Here is a 27,811-nt window from a genome sequence, read left to right as displayed (position 1 = left end):
TTCAGTTTATTGCAAGATGAAAACAAGGAGAACATAGGCATTCACAGGATACATATAGCTGTGCTTTAATAATTTTAACAAAGGTACAATTTTCTAGTCACTAATCAACATTACTGGATGTTCCACCTTCTGCAGAAAAACTATGGAAGGACATTATCTAGCTTAATTTAAAAAAAATGCAGTTGTACTTACTGATTCCATAGTTCTCTACAGCAGCATGTATTTATTCCAATAAAGGTATGCAGCAGGTTTGATGTCAGTGTTCTGAAATGATATTTGGGAAATAAATTAGCTCTAAATAAAGGCAAAAATCAAGTCCTGCCAATTGAAATGGTGAATGCTGCTCAGCACAGATTATAAAAACTAGCTTTATTCATTGCTGCCTCTTCTGAGGCAGAATCTTTGGCAAGCTTAATCATGGCAGTGGAATTTTTGAAATTTATTTCAATTATCTTCACATAGCATGAAATGCAATAAACCATGAACTAAATTGTCCATAGTATATAACATTTCATACACTGCAAATAAAAACTTCTCAGGTTTATAAGAAACTGACCAGTGCTGTTTACTGCAAGACCAAAGATGCTGGAGCAGAATTAGGCCATTTGAATCACAGCTGATGTATTTTTCTTCTCAACCCATAATCCTGCCTCTCCCCATAACCATTTTTTCTAGTCTTCTGGAACCATTCCTAACTCCAGCAATTCTTGGAATATCACAACTAATGGCTCCACAGTCTCTTCAGCTACCTCTTTCAGAACCCTGCAATATAGATCATCTGATGCAGGTGATATCTACCTTCAGACCTTTCAACCTCAAAGGCACCTTCGCCTTCATAATAGTCGACACTGAGCACTAATTTACTTAACCTTACTTGCTACAAGCTTCCCATCCAAGTTCTTTTCTACTTTTCAAATACAATAACGAGTCTAAGTTACTACTGACATCCACCAATATGGAAGTGCTCTAGTTATAGCTCACATCAAATCAAGTATACCAGTTGCTTTGACTCGCTTTGATTTGCCTATTGGCCAAACATATCCACAGCAGACACCATTTCCCTCACTCTTTCCTTGACCATGGAACACCGGACAATCAGAAACCGATGTCAGACTACTGCTCAGACTGTGGTGCCACCCTCACTAGTATAGTCCCAATCAAGTGCTCATTCCCAAACCTGAGGATCTAGGCCTCAGCAACCACCTCCAGATCTGGATACTTCACTTCTTGTCCAACACGATCAGTGAAGATTGATAAAAAAAATTTCCTTCAAGATCACACTCAACACTGACACTCCTCATCAAAGATATATATATATATTTTTTTTTTTCAGTCCCCTACTACACTCCCTCTACATCCACAAATGTACAGCTAAATATCTTTCTAACCAAGTCTTCAAGTTTTCCAACGGCACCACAGTAGTGGCTCAGGTATCAAATATCAATGATGCTGACTACAGAGAAGAGACTGAAAGTCATGAAATGATGAAAGTCATCATTAATAAAACAAATAAATAAAGATACAATTGGATTTTTTTAGTGACTTTAGGAGAAGTGTGGGGGGGGGGGGGGGCAGGAGAAGAAAAAGGTTGAACAAATAGTTAGCTTTTGGAATAAACATCTCCAGTGACCTGAACTGGAGCAAGCACACTTGTGTCAGTGAAGAAAGTGCGCCTCCACTTTTTTTTAAGATAAAGTTCAGCGTGTCCCCCTCATCCCTTAACTTTAACAGGTACATCATCAAAAGCATCCAGCAAGTATGGGAGCTACTCTGCTCATGATTGGAAGCTACAGAGTCAACACAGCTCCCTTCCCTCCATGGATTTCATCTACATCTCTCACTGAAAGGCAGCCAGCATACTGAAGGATCCACCACACAGACACATATTCTCTCTCTTCCCCTCAGCAGAAGGCTTACGACCGTATACACACACCAGTAGGCTAAGTATTTCTTCCCAGCAGCCATCAGGGACCCCACATCAGTGCTCACATGCTGCCCTTACTTGGTGCCAATTTATGTCTTTTCATTGCCATTCTATACTACATTATTGTAATCACAAATCTCAGAGCAGGAAATATCTTCGCTTTACACTAAACAGGAATCTCCATTAATATCCAGTAATGCATCTTGTTGATTGAAGTTACCGTCAATCTGCTGAGCATTTCCGGGACCTCTGAACCTTTAGACAGGAAATCCAAAAAAGCAGTGAAAATCTCAGGTGGCCCAAGATCTCTGATGGGGTTACAAAGTAATCTGCATTCTATTCCTTCTAATAAATGCAAAATTAACCACTGCAATTAACTAAAAAATGGGACAAGATGTAGTTCCCCCCCCTTCCCATTTTAATCCTCTAACACCATAAATAATTACTATGAAACAGCAGGCAATAAGTTGATTTTAAAGCTTTTATCCAAAATGACAAATCCAAAACATGTGTGCTATTCTAACGTGGGAACTTTGTGCAAGAATTTTGTTTGCCAAAATATATATATACAAGCACTTCATGCTTACATATTTGGCCTCTAATTGATTCTTACTTTGATTCCTTTGCCTTGACATTGGGCTATTTTATGTCAGAGGCTCAAAACCAATGACTCCAGTTGAAAGCAAGCATCAAAGAATCGTACTGCATCTTCACAGGCAAAACAGAGGTCACTGTCTACTTAGGTCATCAGGGTGATTCTATTTGCTCCGATGTTGGTCTCTCATCACGTCCATGTTTAGTTTGATCTTGTGTTCCTTTAAAGTCCACTTTGATTTTTGCCAACAATTTCTGGTTGCAATGCTGCATAGTTGAAATATGTAGCATTGAAAACAAAAGGTAATAAAAATTATTGAAAGCTTAAGGATAATAATCAACAAGATTTTATAGTTTGGTAAAAAGCTCAAGGCACATCTCACTAAATTACTTAACCATGACTTGGCTAATAAACACTTTATACATGCTTTAAAATACAGCAATATCAATGTAAACAGATGAAAATTACTGAAACAAACAGTTTCTTGGAAATTGCAACAAGTCAGAAACTACCAACGAAGGAATACATAGATATAAGGACAAAAGTTAAATATTGGAAATGCTGGGAATCTGGAGGGGAGGTGGGGGGAGAACGCAAATACTGAGTAAACAGCGTCTGTGGAGAGAAAAAAAGTGTCAATAGCTTTTCAGAATAAAGAAGTTGGAGCCAAAATATTCTGGCCTTTAAATTGCTGAGTATTAAGTATCAATCAAGACATTCAAAATGCAAGGGAAGGCTGAATGTTAAAATGATACTGCAGTACTTGAAATTCTGTCTTTCAACACATTTAACTTTAGCCCCTTTTACACAGACTCTTCAAGGCAGGAATATTGTGCATTTATTGTGCCATACCATTCTGTTTAAAAGGTACAAACCCAGAATGGGAGGTCAATGTAGTCCCACCTTTAAGCCAGTAGCAGAAGTAGTCACAGCGCTGAATCGACTGAGGCATTGTTGCTTCAGTGTTTAAAAAAAAGCAAAGCCAGCTTAATGACAGGTCTTCTTTATGGCAGTATTGCAGGATCGCTGTGTAAAAAGGGATTTTGTTGAAGTCTCATGAGAGCAAAATTTCAGCTGTCTGTTCCCAGATCAACTACAAGTTTAAGTTCCTGACCTCAAGACAATTGGGGAATTTGGCAGATAGAAACTAAGTGAGTGCACAGATTACTGCTATCATGCTTATATTTACATTATTTTTTTCATACTGATAGCGTGGGATTTGAACCCCGGTCCCAATTGCTGGCACTGCAAAGGTCAACAGTGCTGCCCCTTATCTAATCACAATGCCCCAAGAACTGAAACAAACTTACTGGGAGAAAAATCAGTCTGGACTTAGCTGTGACTGAATTATTCCCTGAATAAAATCTACCCTGGTGATGGATAGAATTTTGAAAAAGGGACAAGTATGGAGCAAGGATTTCTTCCACTCACTGGAGATTTGATTATCTTTTGATCCTGCAAATTGTCAAGTGAAGAGGTAGAAGTGTTTTCTCCCTTATTTGTCTCACCAAATATCCTTAGGTTGGGATTGTTGTGAAGAGAGTGGAGGCCAAAGCGTTCTGAGGAGGTGAGATTGGAATACGAAAGGGGGGGAGGGGTAAAATTGAGATAGTTGATGTCTCGGTGGCAGTTGGAAATAAAAAGGTCCAGAGTGGGAAGCTGGCCAGAACAAGGTGTCCAGGAGGAGGAAGGAGGCTTGAAGTGGGTTCGGGGTGGGGGGTGGGAGGGGGAGAGAGGGGATGGTCTTGGAGAGTTACATTTATTGAAGTGGGTCCAGAGGCAGAGTCGGTTGAAGAAGAGTTCAGTATCGCGGCATGCGCAGAACTCATTGAGGTGTGGGCAGAGGAGGACAAAGGTGAGGCCTCTACTGAGGACTGAGTGCTCAGTCTCGGGGGGGGGGGTGGGGAGGTCAGAGGGGATAGTGAAAAAGCAAGCAGGGGTTAGAGTGGGGAAATCTGTGTTATGGAGTACGGACCAGGCTGGTCTCGTACTCCCAGCCCGGACCAGGCTGGTCTCGTACTCCCAGCCCGGACCAGGCTGGTCTCGTACTCCCAGCCCGGACCAGGCTGGTCTCGTACTCCCAGCCCGGACCAGGCTGGTCTCGTACTCCCAGCCCGGACCAGGCTGGTCTCGTACTCCCAGCCCGGACCAGGCTGGTCTCGTACTCCCAGCCCGGACCAGGCTGGTCTCGTACTCCCAGCCCGGACCAGGCTGGTCTCGTACTCCCAGCCCGGACCAGGCTGGTCTCGTACTCCCAGCCCGGACCAGGCTGGTCTCGTACTGCCAGCCCGGACCAGGCTGGTCTCGTACTGCCAGCCCGGACCAGGCTGGTCTCGTACTGCCAGCCCGGACCAGGCTGGTCTCGTACTGCCAGCCCGGACCAGGCTGGTCTCGTACTGCCAGCCCGGACCAGGCTGGTCTCGTACTGCCAGCCCGGACCAGGCTGGTCTCGTACTGCCAGCCCGGACCAGGCTGGTCTCGTACTGCCAGCCCGGACCAGGCTGGTCTCGTACTGCCAGCCCGGACCAGGCTGGTCTCGTACTGCCAGCCCGGACCAGGCTGGTCTCGTACTGCCAGCCCGGACCAGGCTGGTCTCGTACTGCCAGCCCGGACCAGGCTGGTCTCGTACTGCCAGCCCGGACCAGGCTGGTCTCGTACTGCCAGCCCGGACCAGGCTGGTCTCGTACTGCCAGCCCGGACCAGGCTGGTCTCGTACTGCCAGCCCGGACCAGGCTGGTCTCGTACTGCCAGCCCGGACCAGGCTGGTCTCGTACTGCCAGCCCGGACCAGGCTGGTCTCGTACTGCCAGCCCGGACCAGGCTGGTCTCGTACTGCCAGCCCGGACCAGGCTGGTCTCGTACTGCCAGCCCGGACCAGGCTGGTCTCGTACTCCCAGCCCGGACCAGGCTGGTCTCGTACTCCCAGCCCGGACCAGGCTGGTCTCGTACTCCCAGCCCGGACCAGGCTGGTCTCGTACTCCCAGCCCGGACCAGGCTGGTCTCGTACTCCCAGCCCGGACCAGGCTGGTCTCGTACTCCCAGCCCGGACCAGGCTGGTCTCGTACTCCCAGCCCGGACCAGGCTGGTCTCGTACTCCCAGCCCGGACCAGGCTGGTCTCGTACTCCCAGCCCGGACGAGGCTGGTCTCGTACTCCCAGCCCGGACCAGGCTGAGAATCACACTGAGGGGCCCCAAGCGCGGGCTTCTGAGCCCGGTGCCGAGGTCAGGAGGAAACCCCCGACAGCACCATTTTGGCCGGCCGCCCCACTGCATGCTTGACAAGCGGGGCCGATTCGCCTGCCTAATGGTGTACCGCCACACAGCCCCCCCCCCTCAGAACTGGCACCAATGTCCTTTTTTGCTGGACGCCCTCGCTTCTTGGATTGGGCCACAACTACTGGTTCGGTGGGGTCGAGGTGGGCTAGCTTTAACCTGTCCACCGTAAACAGTTCCCTCTTACCACCGATGTCTAGTGTGAAAGTGGATCCTGAACCCTGGACGACTTTGTACGGCCCTTCATATGGTCTTTGTAGAGGTGCTGTGGGTGGGCCCTTTCTGATAAAAACGTACTCTGCGGAGTACAGTTCGCTGGGGACGCAAGAGGCCCATATGCAGTATCTGGGCGGTGGTGGGGGTGTGAAGGAGTCCAACCGGGCCTGGAGGTGGGGAAGTAGACCATGTGGTGACTGCTGGGGGTTGTGAGGTGCGTTGACGAACTCGCCAGGTAGGGCTAGCGGTGTACTGTAGACCAGCTCGGGTGATGACGCCTGTAGGTCTTCTTTCGGTGTCGAGCGGATGCCCAGGAGCACCCAAGGCAGCTCGTCCATCCAGTCGGGGCCGGTGAGGCAGGCAATAAGTGCCGACCTAAGGTGGCGGTGCAATTATTCGACTAGCCCATTGGCCTGTGGTTGATAGGCCGTGGTGTGATGTAGCTCGATCCCCAGCCTGGGCGCCCAAATCACTGGTGAGGTGGGAAAGGTCATGGATATGGTGGAAGACTTGCCTGCGCCACTGCTGGGGAACCACTGGTTGCGGGGGGCCCATGGAGACATCGCACAGGATGGTGCCTCACCGTGAGGAGTCGGGAGGTCCTGGAACCGCAGGCCCGTGATGGCAGTCCTGAAGGCCCGCGTCTCCTTGTCGGACTTCTGGTCCCGGGCGAGCTGGTCGAAGTCGAGGCTGGGTGTCAGCGTGCAAATGGCCGGTCGTGAGAGTGCGTCGGCAACCACGTTGTCTTTCCCCGCCTTGTGCCAAATGTCGGTGGTGAACTCTGACACAAAGGAGAGGTGACACTGTTGGCAAGCTGACCAGAAATCTCTTTCCATAGCAAGTGCCTGAGTGAGGGGTTTGTGGTCGGTAAAAATGGTGAAAGGCCTCCTCTCCAAGAAATAGCGGAAATGATGCACAACCAGGTACATGCCCAGCAACTCACGATTGAAAGCACCATAGTTGAGCTCTGGTGGGTGAAGAAGTCAGCTAAAGAATGCCAGTGGTTTCCACTGTCCGTTCACCTGCTGCTCCAGGATGGCGCCAACGGCTGTGGCAGAGGCATTGACGGAGAGCGCCATATGCAGGTCGGTGCGTGGGTGGACGAGCAGGGTAGCCTTCGCGAGGCCATCTTTCGTGGCTTCAAATGCCCTGCTGGCCTCTGGAGCCCAGGCAAGTGTCTTGTCTTTGGTCGCAATGAGGGTGAAGAGCTGCTGCATGATACGTGCAGTGCCTGGAATGAAGCGGTTATAGAAATTGACCATACCCGCAAACTCCTGTAGCCCCTTGAGGTTGTCCGGGTGTGGGAACTCACTGATTGCAGCGACTTTTTAAAAAATATAAATAAAATTGGCAGGTGTGGCTCCTTCAGCCGTGATGGTATGGCCCAGGAACTGCATGGACTCTTTCTCGAATTGGCACTTGGCCAGAATGATTGTTAGGCCAAAGTTGGCCAGTCGGGAGAAGAGGGTGCTCAGGTGAGACTTGTGCCCAGTCTCTGCTGGCGACAAGGATGTCGTCCAGGTAAATGAATACAAAATTCAAATCCCTGCCCACTGTGTCCATAAGGCGCTGGAATGTCTGGGCGGCGTTCTTGAGCCCAAACGCATGCGTAGGAACTTGAACAAGCCAAAGGGGGTGATGATGGCAGTATTGGGTATGTCCTTGGGGTGCACCAGGATTTGGTGATACCCGCCCATCAGGTCAACCTTGGAGAATACCCTTGCATCATGTCGGTTGGCCGGAAAGTCCTGGATGTGAATGACACATCTGGGAATGGTTCAGCCACATACATGTGGACATCATTGGACCCTTGCCAGTTTCCCACTTTTCACAGTGGTAGACCACACCACTCGTTGGCCCAAGGCTATCTCGATGCCTCCACGGACTCCTGCTCCCAAGCACTTTTGAACGGTTGGTGTGGGCCGTGGGTGGGGATGTAATGAAACACCCCGTGGCGTGGTGAGGCGGCGGAGAACTGTGGCTTGAGGAGGGACGGAAACTCGTCCAGGATACGCTGAAACTTGTCCTTGGGCGTGCTTACCGTGGACATCTGCGGCTACTCTGTTGGAAGATACGGGCATCTACCTTGAATGTCGACCAGGAGTCTGTGGGCGAGGAGGAAGTTGACACCCAGGATGGCAGTTGGAAGGGATGAAAGTGAAACTCCACGAGAACTTCCGCTGGCCGATCTAGAAGTGGACGGTCTTGTCTCCATACGTTCGGATCTCCGTTGAATTGGCTGGACGGAGGGGAGCTCCTCGAGGCTGGTTCTGATACTCAATGGCTGTGGCTGGGATGACGCTGATCTGGGCCCTGGTGTCGACAAGGAAGCATTGGCCGCTGAATGAATCTCGGAGGTAGAGAAGCCTGTCTTCTTGGCCATTAACAGCAGCCAGCCAGCTTGTTTCCCTGGAACAAGCAGGGCTGACAACACTTCCAAGCCTTGGCTCCCCAGAGCTGGTGGAATCAGCAGAGGCCTGAAGTGAATGACTTGCTTCTGGCTATGCTCTTTGAGGCCCCTGCAGGGGCCGGGTGTTCCACTGCAGCGCTTGAGCCCTTGACCTGTAACCTGCCGGACTGCTGAGCCCTCCGGGAATCATTTGAGCCATAGCTCCTGAGCCTTTTGAGCGACCTTCCTTGGGTCGACAAAGCTCTCCTGGGTCAGTAAATGCCGGATGTCTTCAGGCAGATGGTCGAGGAAGATGCGCTCAAAGAGTGGGCAGTTGTTGTGATCGCGAGCATCTCGTCCGTCAACTCAATTGGAGTTCTGTCCCCTAAGGCCCTGGAGAGGCCGAGGGAGCCGGTGAGCACCCACTTGATGGTCCCACACTCATCTTCTGTGGGTGGGTGCTGAATGAGGTGCAGCACTCGTCTGGCAGTGGCCTCGTCCAGGGTGGCGACCACATGGTAAAACTTGGTCGAATCCGATGAAATCTGGCGGAGGTGAAACTGAACCTCTGCGTGGCTGAACCAGGTCTCCGGCTCCTGAACCCAGAAGTCAGGAAGCTTCATAGCTATAGCGTTGATCGAAGGGTCATTCATGTTGGGTTCAAAGACATTTGAACCTGTCGGGGTCACCAAATGTAGCAGCGGCTATACTGCTAACTGAAGGATTGCACAACCAGATGGGTGTTCAGTGAGCAAAAACTGACTGACTGCCTGACTGGTCTTATACTCCCAGCCCTGACCTGGCTGAGAACTGCACTGGGGGACCCCAACATCACCGGGGTGTCACGTTGGCCCCCAAGCGTGGGCTTCCGAGCCTGGTGCCGAGGTCGGGAGGAAACCCCCGATAGCATCATTTTGGCCGGCTGCCCCACCTCGTGCGTGACAAGCGGGGCCAGTTCGCCTGCCTAATAGCCTACTGCCACAAAACAAGATATTCACCAAATGATTGAATAATTGTCAATTTCATTTACAATGCTTCATTGCTAAAAACAAATAGCAAGCATTTCCCATTAAAAAATGAAAATGATTTTAAATTAAGAGGCAAAAATTATGTAATATTCACACTTGTTAGTAGCATGTAACAGTGTTGCAATAAAGAGGTGATTCAGTTAGAACAATGAAGTTAAGAACATTGTCCAGTTGACACAGAATAATTGACAAATTTCCTCTTCAATAGAGGAGAGAAATAAAACCCTGCTGCTTTCAGGAAAGATTTTCATTAATGATTTCAGGAACTTAAAGAGCACATTCTAGGCTATGTTTACACAAGATTAAATAAACAATTCACTAAAGGGTAAATTAAATCATTAACACTGCAATTGTAACTACACACTTGGATTTATTCAATGCTAAAAAATTGTTCATGTTTAACCACTGCAGGCAGATTATTGTATATCCGAAGATGCTTTACTTTTTTTCCCTGCTCTGGTTTATGTTACTGTTGATCCGTGCGTAACATAGGTATGCAGAATTCTGCTTTTCCAAAGAAACTGCAGATTCATGATCTTGCAGTGTGCATTCAATAGAAACAACAGTGTACACAAATGCTCATCGGCAGTGTCACACAATAAACAAAATGTCAAAGCTCACAAGTCAGAGAAAGTGATCTTTGGGAAAAGCAAATACAGACTGTGGAAACCAAGTAGCAAGGGCAGGAAGAGGGAACTACTAAACTCAGTGGAGCAGGATGAATGCACAGCAGAGAATAAATGGCAAAGCATTCCAGAATATTAAAAAATTATTTTTATTTTCAGTAAATTGAGTGCCTGCTCAAAGCCATCGTCCAATTTAGTAATTGAAAGTATACTTCTGCAGGCCTTGGGCATCAACCAGAGCCCTCAGCATCAACCTGACAACTCAGTGTAATTTAAAAAATTTAACAAGGGTAAATGACAACAAAATCTTACATCAATATTCTAACCCTGCAAAAAAATGTATTATGTCAGCCTGGAAATTAGAAGATAACTTGAGAATACAACAATGGTATATAGAAATGAATAAATGTATTCCATTAGAAAAAATAACCTATAATTTAAGAAATAACATGACAATATTTGAACAAATATGGGAGCCATACATGAAACAAAGATAAGCGTATACAGAGCCGTTGTCATACCCACACTCCTGTTCGGCTCCGAATCATGGGTCCTCTACCGGCACCACCTACGGCTCCTAGAACGCTTCCACCAGCGTTGTCTCCGCTCCATCCTCAACATCCATTGGAGCGCTTACATCCCTAACGTCGAAGTACTCGAGATGGCAGAGGCCGACAGCATCGAGTCCACACTGCTGAAGATCCAGCTGCGCTGGATGGGTCACGTCTCCAGAATGGAGGACCATCGCCTTCCCAAGATCGTGTTATATGGCGAGCTCTCCACTGGCCACCGTGACAGAGGTGCACCAAAGAAAAGGTACAAGGACTGCCTAAAGAAATCTCTTGGTGCCTGCCACATTGACCACCGCCAGTGGGCTGATATCGCCTCAAACCGTACATCTTGGCGCCTCACAGTTTGGCGGGCAGCAACCTCCTTTGAAGAAGACCGCAGAGCCTACCTCACTGACAAAAGGCAAAGGAGGAAAAACCCAACACCCATCCCCAACCAACCAATTTTCCCCTGCAACCGCTGCAATCGTGTCTGCCTGTCCCGCATCGGACTTGTCAGCCACAAACGAGTCTGCAGCTGACGTGGACTTTTTACCCCCTCCATAAATCTTCGTCCGCGAAGCCAAGCCAAAGAAGAAGACATGAAACATAATAGCGAAAACCTACCATGGACATCTACCACCTAAAATGACAGAAGGAGAAGAGAATGAAAAGAACTGACTCAGTGGAATTTTTTGTCTATTTTTATTGAGTGACAACATTGTTTGGCTGGTTTAATGTATCTTATATTCTGAACTTTAAATAAATGGGAGGGGAGGGAGGGCGGGGAGGAGGGAAGGGGGGAGAAAACGACACTATATATTTATGAAGGAAAATGTATGCATCTTGATCAATATGGTTTATAGTGTGAAAAATAAAAAATTTTTACAAAAATATTCTAACCCTGCTGGAAACAATGCCCAGCAGTTTCTAACCAATTATTATTAGCAGACTCTGACATTGATTACAAATCGTATTCATCAACTTAGAAACGTGTTATGAAAAATTATAATTCGACTCCATGGGACCCTCCAGTTACATGATCAGGAGAAATAAAAATTCTTCAACTCTGATTGAATTGAAACTCAAACCATCAGAATTAAACCACTTACCAGGATCATACTTTACCTCAAAGTACCCAACAACTCCATCAAAATCCTAAAGTACTGGTATACAATATCTAGTTCCATTTATTTCAGACCCACAATTGCAGCACAGGCAAGAGGGAGTCACCCTGAGAACTCCTAATATTAACTGCAGGTAACTCTAGGTATCAAGACAAACCTCTTCCCGACAACTCCCACCACAAAAAGCAGTTTGGCATCTACCACTGACCGAGCTACCTTTGTGTTGGAGGGCAAAGATGCAGGTAGTAAACAAATCAACAAATAAATGTATGTGACCTCAATTTACCTGTGGTGGGTGCATCTAACTGCAATCAAATTGCAAGGAATGACTACTGTCTCATCCTTGTGAAGATGCATTTCCACCTTCATATGCAGTATACCCTCCATTACATGGTGTGGCACAACAAATGAACTGAATTGGATATATTCAGAACATGTATGGTCGCTCAAGATTAGGCATCTACTTAGCGAAAAGGACCATTAGCAACATCAAGGGTGTGTACCACAAATTGTAACCTCCTGTTCTGACATATCCCTCACTCTACCATTACCAGCAAGACAAGGAATGAGTGTAGAAGACACATTGGAAGCAGCACCTGGCACACTTAAAATTTGGTACAAGCCGACTGAAACCAAAATGTAGGATTACATGCATGCAAAAGAGCAAAAACATCTCACAGAGCAGTGATCAGAGCAAAGCTGTGAATGCTGATGCCCAACTAAATGGCTAATGGCAAGAGGCAGCTTAAAGAACTTCCCAAAAATGGCAATACCCAATGAGAGTGCAGAAGCCAAGACAAAATCATTTGCAGCCATAATCACCCAAGAACAACTATTAGATCATTTCAGGTTTTTCTCTCTCTCCAAAATCACAGTAGTTGTCAAGTAAATGTCATGAATTCCACATGGGAATCCAGAACAGTTGAGACATTGGATACAAGTGCATCGGAAATGACAAAATTGAATCTGTAAAAGTGAAGAGCAGTGACCCACAACCATCCATGGCTTTAGCCAGGCTTTTCCAGTACTGTACAGTTACAAAAACTGATGTTGACCCAATTACATGAAAAATTGTCCAGGTGCGTTCTGTTTGCAAAAAGCAAGACATATCTATCCTGATCAACTAGTCTCATCAACCTATTCTTAATCACCAAAGTGATCCAGTCATTTTTGACAATGGTACCAAACTGCACTTTTTCCTCCAAGAAACCGCTTATTGATTAAAGTCCTGAAGTAAGTCAGCAGGTCACATGGCATCTATAGGAAATAAAGCCCAAACCATCTTTTTGTGCCTGATGCCTTCATCCGGGTACGTGCAAAAAGCAAGTAGGAGTCTAAATAAAATGGTTGGGGGGCTCAGAAGTTATTGGTGTCCATGGGTAGGAGGGGAGGAGAGAAAAAAAGTGAAAAATGACAGGGGAAGGGGTAGCTCTGAATGGAAAGGGAAGGGGGGAGTGAAAAAGAAGGAGGCCTCAAGAGGGGGATGGGGAGAGAGCGAGGGAAATACACCAGATAAGTTGATGTTGATGAAATCTAGTTGGAGAGTGCCCAGACAACATTTGGTGCTGCTCTTCCAATTTGTGGCATCGGTTTGGCAGTGTAGGAGGCTATGGACAGATATGTCAGTGTGGGAATGGGGTGTGGAATTGAAATAGTTGGCCACTGAGAGGTCCCCACTGTTGTAGCATACAGAATGAAAATTTCAAAAAATCTCCCAGTCAGTGTTCAGTCTACCCAATGTGGAAGAGGCCAAAGTGGGAGCACTGGATGACCCCCTTCATGAACATTTCTGGTTTCCTCCAGCATTTTTGTGTATTAACAGCATCTGCAGACTTTCTTGTTTAATAACTGTTTATTGATGGCCAGATTGGATTTCTCCAGTACGAGTCAGCTCCTGACCTCATCTCAGCCTGATCAAACACAGACCAACAAATTAAATTACAGAGATGAGGCAAGAATGACTATTCCTGTATCAAGAGCATTTGACAGAGTAGGGCATCATGGAACTCGTGTGAAACTGAAATTAAGTATCCAGGATGAAATCCTTCAATGGTCAGAGTAATATCATCTTCAAAACAATAGATTATTTTGATTGTTGGAAATCGATCATTCTAGCCCCAGAACATTATTTCAGGACTTCCTCGGGATATTGCCCGAGATTTTGATTTCCACAAAGGTTCAAAAAAAAAGGTCCTTCGTAATCCAAAGTCTAAAAACTTGTCTCTGATATCCACTGACTTTACCATTGATATTCCCACCTGCAGAATCCTGAGGGTCACGAATGACCCAAATCTCGACTGGACCAGATGCACAAATAGCATGACTGTCAGAATCCTTCTCAAATAAGTGACTCACTTTCTGCATCAAGTTCTGCAGAACAATTTTGATTGGAACATTACCAATTTAATGTTTACGCTAATAGTACAATGGCTGAAGTTTGAACCATTTACAAAATACAAAATTGTAATCGCTTAAACTACTGACAAACCCATGACCCATGCCACCAAAATAAACAGCATGTGCATGGGAATACCATCACTGGCATGTTTCTTTATCATTTGCACATTACTCTGACGGGTAACATACACTGCTCATCTTTCATCATCACTTGGTCTACATCCTAGAACTCCATCCTCAACCACAATAGATTATCTTCACTATCTCAAAGGACGGCAGCAGATCAGATGTTAAGGCGTAAATAACATAAGCTGGCTTTGCCAGTAATGGTCAAATGCTGAAAAATGAAGAGAGTCTACTGAAAAAAAAAAGACCATTTTGAGACATTGCTTGTTTTCTCTTCAGAGATGATATCTAAAATGACTATTTCCAAGTTTATTTTTAATTTAAGATTTTTGAAAAAACTTCCAATATTTTGCTTATGGTTCGTTAATTGTGTCAACTTGGTTAAGGTAATAGCAGCAAGAGTCAAAATGCTGGGTATTTAAATAACAGTGAAAATTAACCAAATGAACTGGCATGTCAACAAATATGAAGGGATTAGCAGTAAATCGCGAGTTTCTGGATAAAACATTGAGATGATTAACTGATTTCATTTGAACACTGACAAATTAAAATATATTTGATAGTATTTTGAAATGTGGTGAAGTTGTCCCCAGTGCCACTCAAACAGAAACATCGATTATTCCTAAAAAAAAAACAGGATAAAAAGTAATGGTAAACATTGCATTGCTTTGGGGAAACATTATGTAAATTGACAGCTAAGTTTCCTACATTATCACAATGAATGCACTTCAACAGTCCCCTGGGACTTCTTGAGTCTTAAGTACTATAATCATCCACAACATATTTAATGTTTGCTTTTCAAAACATTACTTTGCAGGATGTGAAGAAACCACATGTATCAAAGTAATTCAATTAACGAAAAAAGGATTTGATCACGTCACAAACTAGCCATCAATTCTATTCCTTCTAACTCAACCAAACTATTTAAAACCCACACGTAAGCATTCCAGAGCATTGCAATAACATCACAAAAGTTTGGAAATATAAATAATGAAGAGAATGAAAACAGACTGCAAGATAACATGAATAGGCTGGTAGATTGGTCATCCATTTTGACCAGCTTGATGAACAATCTCAAATTCCACCAGCCACTAGTCATGAATTGAACCCCACTGTATTGTGCAGAGTTCTGGTTGCCAGAGGATGGAGACACAAGAAACAGCAGATGGTGAAATCTGAAGCAAAAAAGAATCTGCAGGAGAAACTCAGTGGGTTGAGCGAGTGGTGTGAGTTTTGCGGCACCTATACCGTTTTCCTGATGGTAGCAGCAAGAACAGAGCATGTACTGGGTGGTGTAGATCCTTAATGATGCTGCTGTTCTCCAGCAGCAGTGTTCCCTTTAGATGTTCTCGAGGGTGGGGAGGGTATTGCCTGTGATGTCCTGGATTGTGTTCACTATCTTTTGCAGGGCTTTATGCTCAGGAGTATTGGTGTCCCCATTCCAGACTGGAACACAGCCAATCAGCACTTTCCACCACACACATGTAGAAATTTGCCAGGGTTTCAGATGTCATACCAAACCTCTGCAAACTCCTGAGGAAGTCGAGGCACTTACAGACTTTTTTCATAATGCCATTAGTGTCCTGGGTCCAGGAAAGATCCTCCAAGATAGTAATTCCCAAGAACTTAAACTCACCCTCTCCACCTCTGATTTGTCAGTGATCACTGGATTGTACATCTTTGGTTTACCCTTCCTGAAGTCAACATTCAGCTCCTTGGTTTTGGTGACACTGAACGCAAGGTTGTTGTTCGTGCACCAATCAGCCAAGTTTCCAGTCTCCCTCCTGAGTGCCAACTCATTGCCCCTTTTTATAAAACTCACTACCGGAGTATCATCAGTGAATTTGTAGATGGTGTTGTTGTCGTACCAAGTCACATAGTCATAGGTGTACAGTGAGGAGAGCAAGGGCCTAAGAACACAGCCTTGTGGTGCTCTGGAACTGATGGAGATTGTGGAGGAGGTATCTTTAACAATCCTCACTGATTGTGGTCTGGAGGTGAGAAAGTCCTAGATCCAATTACACAGTTGGGTATTGAGGCCTATGCTTTGGGAGTTTGCTGATCAATATTGAGGGGATGATGGATGTTAAATGTCAAACTACAGTTGATAAAGAGCATTCTGACGTATGCACCTTAGTTGTTCCAAAGTCCCAGGGATTTGTGTAAGACCAGTGAGGTGGCATCTCACCTGTTGCTACGATAGGTGAATTGGAACGGATCCAATGTGGCTGCTCAGATAGGAGCTGATCTGCTTCAAAAATCAGCCTGTTACAACACTTCTTCATTGTTGGTACGAGTGTCACTGTAGTCATTTAGGCAGGTTTCCAGAGAGCCAATATAGTAAAGGACCCACATGCTCTGGTCACAACCTCATCTCATTGCTACCTTCAGGCAAAAGATACAGAAGCCTGAATTCTGCCATCTCCATGCTTTGGAAGCTCCCCATACTACTTTAACCCAAACCACAAACTACTCTGGGACCATCAAAATATCTGTTTGCTCTGGTAAAATATTTACTTGCACTAACTGAAATTGCCAATTTCCTTTCCAATTTATTATTTCTACGATTCCAGTGGCTTATCTTACATACCTGTACAGCAAGCAAGAATTCTGATGCATCTGCACACTGAACTTCTCATCGTTAAGAAACAATGCAAAATCAGTGTTGTGACAATTCTTTGATTCTAACATCACATGTATCTATTGCTGTTATAATATTGGCTGACTCCACCCAGTACTTCACTAATCTTCTGGAAAACACCCACATCCCAACACATCAACATCTTCACCATTATTCTGCCACCTACCTGGTTGATGTTCCTCTGGATATCTGAGAACATACAAATCTCTATTACATCCTAAATCACAGCACTTATCACTATTTCCACTGAAATACATTTCAAATTTAAAATTCTTTCCCAATTTCAGTTTTTTCCAGGGCTGCTACATCATTAGCTCTTTAGCCTCCCTTGTACCTTAACCCTTTGAAATATCTGTGAAGATACAATGCTAGAGAAACTCATCAGGTTAAACAGCATAATTTAAACAGCAAAAATAAAACTGCATAACTACAATCTCAGGCCTGAAATTACTCTTAACTCATCAAGGTATAAAGATCACCTTGTTGGAGGGTTCAGACCCAAAACATCAGTTATGTATCTTTACCCTTGCTACATAAAGTATGCTGTTTGACCTGATGAGTTTCCGGCATTGAGTTTTTAAACTTCACTCATGGCATCTTGTCAACTTTAACGTTGTATTCCTCGGAAACATCACCTTTTTATAAATTCTAGCCTCTTAACAGAATTCAATTGCTTCACCACTGATTGGTAATTGTTAGCTGATGAGGCCACAAGTTCTGCTGTTTTCTCCTTGCAATTCTCTTTCATCTTTTAAGACATCCAATAGTACCCTCCTCTGGAACAACAGTCTACCTTTTCCAATCTTTCTAATGTGGCTTGATGAAGCAAAATATTACATCACTGTAGCAGCATCTGGGTGGGGGGGCAGCGGGGTTTCCGATGCGAATCATCCCTGTAATGGCGGCCGACCATGCATTCTGGGGGGGTCTGCGCTAAGATGGTTCTGGACCCCCTCCACCTCGGGCATGAAGCCTGCAAACAGAGAAACACGTTGGGGTGAAGGGGGGGCGGGCGGTGCCACATGATGTTACTTCTGGATTCAGGATAGATGGACTGGAAGTGACAAAAAAAATTGGCTGGAAATAGAATTAAACAGTTTTTCCTGCTCATCTCAACCTGAGTCAGGAGTTTTCTTCCCTAGCTCTGTCATCAGTGGTGCTATAATCATGTTAATTTACAACACTAACATGTAAACATAGCTGCCTAACACTATAAAAGTTGGACTGCAACAAAGCCATTCTCAAATGGACTCCAATGTGTTTTTGCCTCACTTTTACCAATGTTTCTCATCGTAATGCCATTCCAAACCTTCCACAGGGATGTCCCAATGGAAAACGTGCAACTTTGCTGACACTCCAAAACCAGTTGTCCAGCAGAAGATGCTTCCATTTTCCTATGCTCAGTGGACCCAAATCATTACAAGTCATTCCTTGATTCATATCTGTATGAGAAAAATTAGGCATAAATTTGACATGTGCAAGATAAAGGTCCCTTATCAAGCTACTCCTCCTGTAGAAAGCTGCTCTGGTGATCCTGGAAAACATGGATCACCTTCCAAATCCGCAGCAAATTTGAAGAAAACAGCAAATTCCACCATCCACATGCCAGCATAACCTCTCATCAATTTATGGAGTGGATGCCTGAAGAACAAAACCTTAAAACAGACGCAAAGCTTATTGTTGACCACGAGCCAATATCCTGGTGTTCCTGAGAAAGATACCATAATTACTGTCACTTTTAAATCCTTCAAATTCCTTGAAGAATAAGCAAACCAATGTTGGTGTTCCCAAACAGCCCATTACACTTGGCAGCCCACATCACACCCACACTCAACACCAGACTCCCAAATTAGATACTATTTCTAACTCTTATCATGGAAAAACAAAAGAAATCTCAAGTATGTGCTCAGGGCTTCATTGAACACTCGGTGGCACAGTGGCATACCGAGTAGAGCTGTTGTCTCAGCCCCAGCAACCTGGTTTCAATTCTGACCTTGGGTGCTGTGTGGGGTTTGCATGTTCTCCCTGTAACTGCAATGGAACTGATAGGAACATGGGGGAGAAGGATTGTTCTTGGAACTGGCATGATGGGATAGGAGAAAAGTTTCCTTTTACAGCATGAGAAAATATGAATATGAAATACCCCACTCCAAAAAATTAAATCAATTGCTGGCCCTTCAAAGGATTCTGATAGCCTGGAGCCCATGCATTGGGAGTCTACAGGGTGCTTGAATAAATTGCACAAGGTGTGTGCTACTTCACAAACTACCCATCCACACTCCTCGAGGTATCTTCTGCCCCAGCTTTGGGAAGGTCTGCGATTCCAATAATGACCCCCTTTAATCAAACAAACTGGAGTTGAAGCAAGTCGGACCCACCCAGAGTGATGACCAACGAATTAAAGAAACAGAACCGGTTATTGAAAATAAAAATGCTCCTCAACAGAAAACCTTTGCCCTATTACTGGCTGTTATTTTAGGATGCTGAAAGCCATTTCTATAATTTCTTCAGTGACTGGGAAATCCCATGGTGAACTCCACAATTTTTTCAATTCATGTCCTTACCCTCCTGAATAACATTATACAAGGAAATACCCAAAGAAAATTGATTTATTTAGAATAAAATATACACCCTGTTGCAACTATTCTCAATCTTTTTTGGCTTGGGCCCCCTGAGGACTCAGCTCAAAGTTTATGGGTTCTCTTCCCTGTGAAGTAGTCAAGTTTAGTTGGTTTTGTTCATATTCTTCTATTGACCACATTTTTAAAAATTGATTTCAGTTCATGGTGCCCCCCCCCCCCAACCCCTACCAAAATGTGCTGAAACCCTAGGGGTTGCCGGTTGGCTCCCGATGGGAATGACTGCCCTATAGGATCTTGACCTGAACATAAAAAAACTGATAACTGCGGTGTCACATTCAGATAGGAAGCATTGAAAGGTACATGAACTGACTTTATAAAAGAGAGTGCAGGTATAGAGACCAGAGAAGAATTTTCCCACAAATCTTTGAAAGTGGGAAGACAAGAAGTCAATTTAAAAAAGATCCTCAGCTTTCCTACTAAAACAGAAAATATAGTATAAAGGCTTGGCAATGATTGACAATGACGATTAGACTTCAACCGAGTATTAGGTTCAATTCGGAGTATCTAAGTTTATTCAATACTTAAAGACATTGATTAAGCAGCAGAAAATGCTTATTAGAAAGGTGCCACGGATAAGAAACTCTGGTTCATGAGACTAGAGATGCTCAGATTTTTGTTTCCTTAGACCAGAAGTCAAAAGATTTGGTAGATGTTCCAAATTATCAACAGATTTTTATAAAACATTTAAAGTATTTTCTCCATCGACAGAAATAAAAATTGTATATAAAAGCAAAACATTGGAGATGTGAAATAAGAATATATTGGAAATATTCAGTAGGTAAGGTGGCGTCTATGGAAAAAGACACCATCTGATTGTAGTCACAAGATTTTGTTTTCATTCGCTTTTCTCTGATAAAAGAGACAAAATGCACATGGAAATATCTCTTTTGCATGATTTGTAAAGCATAGCCAGATTTGTAATATTAAAAGCAAATTGTAATTTTCAAAACTGACATTGGAAAATACTTAAAACATTAAAAAAGTGATACTATAGTATCACTATAGAAGAAAGCATTGCTTCCTTGTTGCTCCAGAGACCACTGTTTGGTCCTGACCTTGGGTGACATCAGTAAAAGGTTTGTACCTTCTCATAGTCATTGCTGGGGTTTCCCCATGGTTTTCAGATTTGATTTCACATATCAGGGATTGGCTGATTGATAGGCTTATTGGCTACTCTAAATTGGCCCTAGTTTAAGCAGATGGAGGTAGAGTAGATGTGGATGCAAAAGTTTAATGGGATCAGTATTGATGGGTGCTTGATGGTTGGTATGGACTCATTGCCAAGTTGCCCAATTTTATGACAAAAAATGGAATTTCTTGTTCTACTGAATAAATTTTATCTTATCTATTCATTTATGTTTCTCCAAGTACCTCTCACATCCTTCTAAACTTTCAACGTCTCCGTCTACTTGAGCGCTCCTCATTTTCAGTGAGCATTCTCTGCACCATTTCCAACACCAGCATATCCTTTCTCAAGTAAGGAGATCAGAATTGCAGTTCTCCAGGTGCAGCGTCATCAGTACTGTTCTGTGGCAGCAGACCTCCTTGCTCTTAAATTCATTCTAGCAATAAAGGCAAACATCCTATCTGCCTTCTTGATTACTTGCTGCACCTTTTGTGATTCATGAAGGCACAGGTTACCGTAATATCTTGTAATACAAACCAGGTTTATCATCTGGTCAATCACTTTATTGAATAGCTGGCTTTGCAAAATAGTTAAGCAGGGCAACCATATCTGGAGCAAGTTGTAGAGTAGAATATACTCCAGTAGAGGGGGATTTGTTGTTGAAGTCTGAAAGCAATCAGAACAAGATAAAGAAAAAGTGTAACTGGAATTTCCTTTTGATTTTGACAATGAGATCAGCATTGACTTAACTTAGAAATGCCTTAGTGCTAAAATTGGTACACAAGCTGCAAAATAAAAATCTTATCACTAACATTTTTGTACCAGAGGGTAAGCCACAGAAGGAACGGAATGCAAATAAGGGTAATTGATGTTGAATTCCTTTTGTGGAGTATATAAAGATCAATTTCCCATCCATACAATGTTGCCTTTAGTCCCATTTATCTTGCTCAACTGGAATCACATTATGTATGGTACCATTAATATTTTGGAACGCTCTATGAAATGAACTCAAACTAAACCTAACTTTTCAAGGCATTCAAATCATTTACATCTACATTTTGAAAAAAAAATTCACACCCACAGCACGACTGCAGCTTCTTCACATACATCAGAATCAGAATTTACTGTCACGAACATACAGTGAAAGTTGTTGTTTCGAAGCAAACATTTCTATAAACCACATTTCAAAATAAATAAAAATAGAGCAAGAAAAAGACAAAGAGAGGTAGTGTCTGTGGTTCATTGTTCATTCAGGAATCTGATGGCAGAGGGGGAAGAAGCTGTCCTTGTGCTGCTGAGTGCTCCTCTTCAGGCACCTGTACCTTTTTCCAGATGGAAGAAGAGTGAAGAAGGTGGTGGGGGTTCATAAGGACTCCCTTACTGATAAAATTTCTTGTATTTACAAAACACCTCTAAAATCTAATATTCTAAGGCAGTTGTCAACCAACTTGAAATAGCACCAATGTTAGGTTCAATGATTGAAAGTTTAGAAATAAGGAAGTTTGAATGAGTGCATGAAAAAAGCAACAGGTTAACCCTTTGAGCTCAGTGCTCCTGATTTCAGGACTACTAACAAGTGCATATACTCCAATTCCCATTTTTCTGGTTTATGCCCAACCTACAGCTGGCTCATTCTAATTTTTAACCTTTCATACTGCAGTATACAGTATGAAAGGCTGAAAATAGCACGAGTCCAAAGGGTAAGACAAAATTAAGGGTAGAAGTGTAGAGCTGAGAGTCTTCGAAGCTGAAGTCATATTTAGTCAGTTGGCTGGAATTAAATTCAGAGTGGCTGAAGAGGCCCGAATAAGCCGAGTGCAGAAATTGAATGGGGGGGGGGGGGGTGGTGTGTGAGAATTGCAGCACTACTGGAAAATACAGAGATAAAAGGGGAGGGAGCAAAGTTTGATTTTAAAAAAAGTTAGGCTATTCATCCATGGTCAAACAAGTGATAGTGAAATGGGACTTGCTGCAGATAAGGGTAGTTGAGTTTGGATAAGTTTTCAAAATCTCAAAAGAGGTAATAATCAAACCAAAGTAAAAAGACCCTTAAATTAGATTTCAATGTGGAGACAGGAACACCCAGAGCAACATTACATAATAGGTTTTAAACAGGAAATGTTTGCAGATGTTGTGATGTACAAAAGTGCTGGAGAAACTCAGCAGGTCACACAGCACCGATAGGAAGTAAAGGGGAACCAACGTTTTGGGCCCAAGCCCTATGTATAGTCTGATTACTGGGGCAGATGTGCAACTTGGAGCACATTTTGAATTAGATGGGCACAAGGGTTGAAATTTTAGTTTAATCTAGGGGAATTATCATGGACAGATGGATAATCAACAATTAGCAAACAAAGACTGAAGTAGTATTGCTTTCCAGATTATCTCCCTGTAACTCATTCTCTCTTGCCCTGCAACTCTACTCAGATCATCCTGCTTCCCACCAACATGCAGAATAATTTACAGTTCACCAATTAACCCGCTGAGATGTCTTCATTTGAGAGGAAACTGGAACATCTGGTTGAACACACAGGGATACAGAGAGATTGTGCAAACTCCAGACGGACATCACTCATTCAAACCCAAATCACCAGAAACGAGCAGCAGTGCTAACTGCTGCACTACTGTATTATTTACTTCTGCTTGTTAAAATGACTCAAGCCTGGAAAATGTGTATTGGTCCGGTGCTCCCAGTATGATCTCCTCCACATCGGAGACTGGAAATCACTTCATTGAGCACCTCTTCAGCCACAATGGCAGGTATCTCCCAATGGCCTCTCATTCCATATCTCTGCCCTTTGCCAACGTGTCTGTCCATGGCCTCATGCACTGCCCCACTGCAAGTTGGGGGAGCAACACCTGATATTCCTTTGGCACCCTACAGATACCATATTCATTGACCTCCAGTTTCTGTCCACCCCCCCAAACTTGTTTCTCATTTCCTGTAGCTCTTATCTTACCCCAGCTCTGCATTCACAGAGAACACCCCCCCACCACTCCCTTCTCACCTTTCCTTTCCATATCCAATTATCACCTTTTGTACTCCTTCCTCTGCCGTTTCTTTTATTCAGGCACTGCCTGCTTTGTTCTCACATCATGAAGAAGGGCTCAAGCCTGAAATGTCCTATCAACACTGCAAGATCTATTCAGTTCCTCCTGCATTTGTGTTACATTCACAGCTTCAAGCAAAAAGCAGGCAGATGCCTGAACTAAAAAGGTATGGAGAGGAGGGAAGAAGGGGCAGGAGAGGAGCATAGGCAAACAACAAAGTGGCCAGAGGTGGACATGTATAGGAGGGCAGGAGGGAAAAGCTGAAAATTGATCAGGGAATAGGAGTAGCTTTGTGAATGAAGAACTGAAGAAAAGGAGACAGAGGGAAAGGGAAATAGAGAAACACAAGGGGTGGGGACCTGGAGGAACTTGGACAAAAGGATAGGGAAGAGAGAGTGATAGGGTGAAGAGTGGGCCTGACAGAAAGTCGATGTTAATACCATCTGGTTGGAGGGTTCCTAGACAGAATACAAGGTGTTGTTGCTCCAATTTGTGAGTGGTCTCAGTTGGACAGTGCACCAGTCCATGGACAGACATGTCGATAGGGGAATTAAGCGGGAATTTGAAATGGGTGCCACTGGGAGATTCCTGCTAGTGCAGCGGACAGAGCAAAGGTACTCAATGAAATGATCTCCAACTCCGCATCCAGTCTCTCCAATTTAGAGGCCACAATGGGAGCATTGGATGCAGTAAATGACCCCTGCAGATTCACAAGTTGAGGATGTCAGGAGGATCAAGTTCCTCGGCATGCACTTGGCAGAAAAACTCACTTAGTCCCTTAACACCAGCTCCATAGCCAAGAAAGCCCAGCAGCACCTCTACTTCCTGTGAAGGCTGAGGAAAATTCATCTCCCACCCTCCATTCTACAGAGGATGTCTTAAGAGCATCCCATGCAACTGTATGACCACCTGGTTTGGAAGCTGTAACATCTCAGACCGCAAGACCCTGCAGAGTGAGCGGAAAAGACCATTGGGGAAATTCTTCCTAGCATGGAGGACATCTAAGCACTTGATGCAGGTGGAAGAACTCCACCCATCCCACATGTAAACTGTTTCTCCCTTCTGCCATCTGGCAGGAGGTACTAAAGTACTCAGATCCTTACGTACAGAATGGGAAACAGCACCCCCCCCCTCAAGCCATCAGGCTTCAGAACTCCTAGTACAGATGTTCATAGAGCACTGTGGACTTCCAGTGCATACGCCTTAAGATCTTAATATTTTAATGTGTTAACTGCTTTCCTAACATATCTATTTAAGTATGCTCTTTGGTCCTGGAGAAACATTCTCATCCTACTGTGCAAGCATGGCATGAATGATAAATAAAGTTGACTTGACTTGAAGTGTTGCTTCATTTGGAAGCAACCTGGGGTGATTGGTGGGAAGGGATGAGTGGATGAGGGAGTCACAGAGGGAGCAACCCCTGGTAAAAGCAGAGAGTGGAAGAAGATGGTGGGATCGCATTGTATGTGGCAGAAATTGCAGATGAAGGTATACTGGATGCGGAGGCTGGTGGGGATGTAGGTAATGCCCATTGCTACAGTTTGAGGAATGGTGTTGGGCTTTCATCTTGGACAAGTGCTTTAGAGTTCTACATCAATTAAGATTATTTGGGCATGATGCCTCATTATAGTAGTGTAGCACCATAACCAGAAGTCACCAACCACTATCCAACATCAAACCTGCACCCTTACACAGCTGACTTGATACCCCTTGGAACAAAATGGAAAACATCTACAATTACTTCAAATTTCTTTTGGCACTCACGTACTATATTAACAATACTTCTAATATCATTGCAAGTTTAAAGTGGGTCATTATAATCCACAGAATTGTAAACAGTTGTGACAATTTAAACTAACATATGCAGAAACCTGCCCTATTTCAAGCTCAACAGGGTTATTTGTTTTCATTTCATACCAGTCTTTGTGGTCATATTTCAAACTTTAAACTTCTGTCAATAATTTTAAAAACATTGTTTCATTTAAAAATTCAAATCAACAATTCTAGTGTCAGAGTTCTGTATTTAGATGAATGGCTGAAACTTGATCCAGTTTCCCAGCCAGAAGGCGATATTGTGACAGATGCAACTAGCTCTCCATCATGTCTGCCATATCAGCTGACCCAGAGGCAGATGTAAGAAAGATGATACTGCCCAAATAGATTAATTTCTTTTGTTTATGTGCTAAATTTTGTACTTACTTTGAAGATATTAAGTCATTGCTAGAATGCAAAATAACAGGCATAGCTTGTTCTCCAGAATCTGACCAAATTGGTTAACTTTAATTTAGGATGTTAAGGAAATTTGACCAGTCAAGCACAATCCAACCTTCACCCATTATACTCTTGTGGCAAAAGTCTCTAATCTATGGACTTTAAATGCAACCTGTAATATCCCAACCACTATTTCAAGTTAGATCAGCTAAAAAAGTTCAAAAGCATAAGACTTTCTAGTTATGTTACCTCAACATAATCTGTCAATAGTGAAGGAAATGCATCGGTTTCACATTGGCCCCACAGCTATTGGGTTTGAAAGCATGAATCACTGTAATAATAAATCCATAATTCTGTAACACTCAACTAGCATCCACAATTTGCATTTTATGAGGTGATCATAAATGTGGTAACAGCAGCAAAACTATCAAAAATTCTCTAGCTTAATATGATAGATCAATTCAAAGCACTGGTAATAAACACAATCCCAAATTAATTTGGGAAGGTGGTTCTATTTGTTGCAAAACTGGTACTGAAAAAAGGAGGCTTGGATCAAAGATAAATTTGATCAAATAAATAAAGTGCAGATCTAGAAATATAAAATATAAACAGAAAATAGTGGAACACTCAGTAAGTCAGACAGCATCTAAGGAGAAAGAAAGTGGGCTAATGTTTCTGTCAATTCAAACCATGCACCAAAACTAGGAAAACCTAGAAATCTTTAACAGTTTAAGGTGGAGAGAACCAGATTAGTTGATGCATACTTGCATGACAAAATGACATACAAATTCATTGGAATTGTAAGAAAATGATTATATACAATTAGTTTTGTTGGTTGTTGAATAATAAAGTATCTCAACTCAGATCACTCTGCTTAAAGTTAAAGTGAGAAAAAATAAAACTCCCTATTCAATCATTTAATAATATTTGCACACAACACCCTCTCTATACAAGAATATATATTTACTTGAACTTTTACAACTGCTAACACCTGTAAATATAAACAAAATCATTCATAGAATGTAGTAAAGGAAAGGTTGGAGTGGGCAGGGGAAGGAAATCACTCAAAAGTTAAATACCACAAAACAGTAATACAACTGTGGATCCATTCTCATGAGATCTCATTTGTATACTTCCTCAATTTCTTAAAATTTTGTCAATTTGCTTGTCTTGTATTTTCCACAATCAATAACAAAAGAGAAATTGATTTCTTCTGCTGATATACAAGCATTAGGGGAAAACAAATTTAAAAGTATTAGACAAGAAAACCAGGAGGAAGACTTCTGTAAAAAAAACAACAGCACGTGTTAATATACTGGAACTTGCTGCCTACAATAATGTTGGAAACCCAGATGTTATTTCAAAAGGAAAAAGGAGAGACCATGTAATAATCTTTACCTCACTGCAGATAGCATGGACTCAATAGGCCAAATGGCCTCCTTATGTGCCATAACAACATTAATTAAAAATACTCCTCCTCTTGACTTCCACATAACTAACTACATTACTTAATGTGATGTCCTTCAGCATGTTGCAAATATCATATATGCCAAGTTAATAAAAAAGTGACAGACATAAAAATTAGGTTTCTACATTGAAAAGATTGTTGACCTAGAACAGTAACTGCTTCTCTCTTCGCATACTGTCTTGACCCTCTGAGCACTTTCTTGCAAATCCCTCACAAGAATTAGAAATCTTCACCATCCATACACATTCTCTGCATGTTCTTGAAGGAAAACCAGGCGTTGATTCGATCCCTTGCTGTTTACATTTTCGAGTTATAACAAAGGTTTGTTTACAAATACTGAGTACACATTGATCACACAGGTCTAATTTCCACCCAAACTGGAGGCACTTCCTACTCAAACCCATATTTTTCATTGATCTTGAAG

The 27,811-nt window shown here is 43.4% G+C and overlaps 1 protein-coding gene across 2 annotated transcripts in view; it reads right to left on the bottom strand.

Moving 5' to 3' along the window:
* Window positions 1–27,811, bottom strand: part of ankrd11 (ankyrin repeat domain 11) — a 105,286-nt gene that overhangs the window by 77,022 nt on the left and 453 nt on the right. The window contains exons 2-3 of one of the 2 annotated variants that reach the window (XM_069901880.1): window positions 2,538–2,785; window positions 193–264 (exon numbers count right to left, since the gene is read on the bottom strand). The gene's annotated coding sequence lies outside the window, so the exon portion shown is untranslated. The remainder of the gene's footprint in view (window positions 1–192; window positions 265–2,537; window positions 2,786–27,811) is intronic. The other variant, XM_069901881.1, reaches the window with a different exon arrangement.

Source organism: Narcine bancroftii, chromosome 10, assembly GCF_036971445.1.
Source record: "Narcine bancroftii isolate sNarBan1 chromosome 10, sNarBan1.hap1, whole genome shotgun sequence".
Lineage (NCBI taxonomy): Eukaryota > Metazoa > Chordata > Chondrichthyes > Torpediniformes > Narcinidae > Narcine > Narcine bancroftii.
This window is presented reverse-complemented; position numbering and strand designations above follow the sequence as displayed.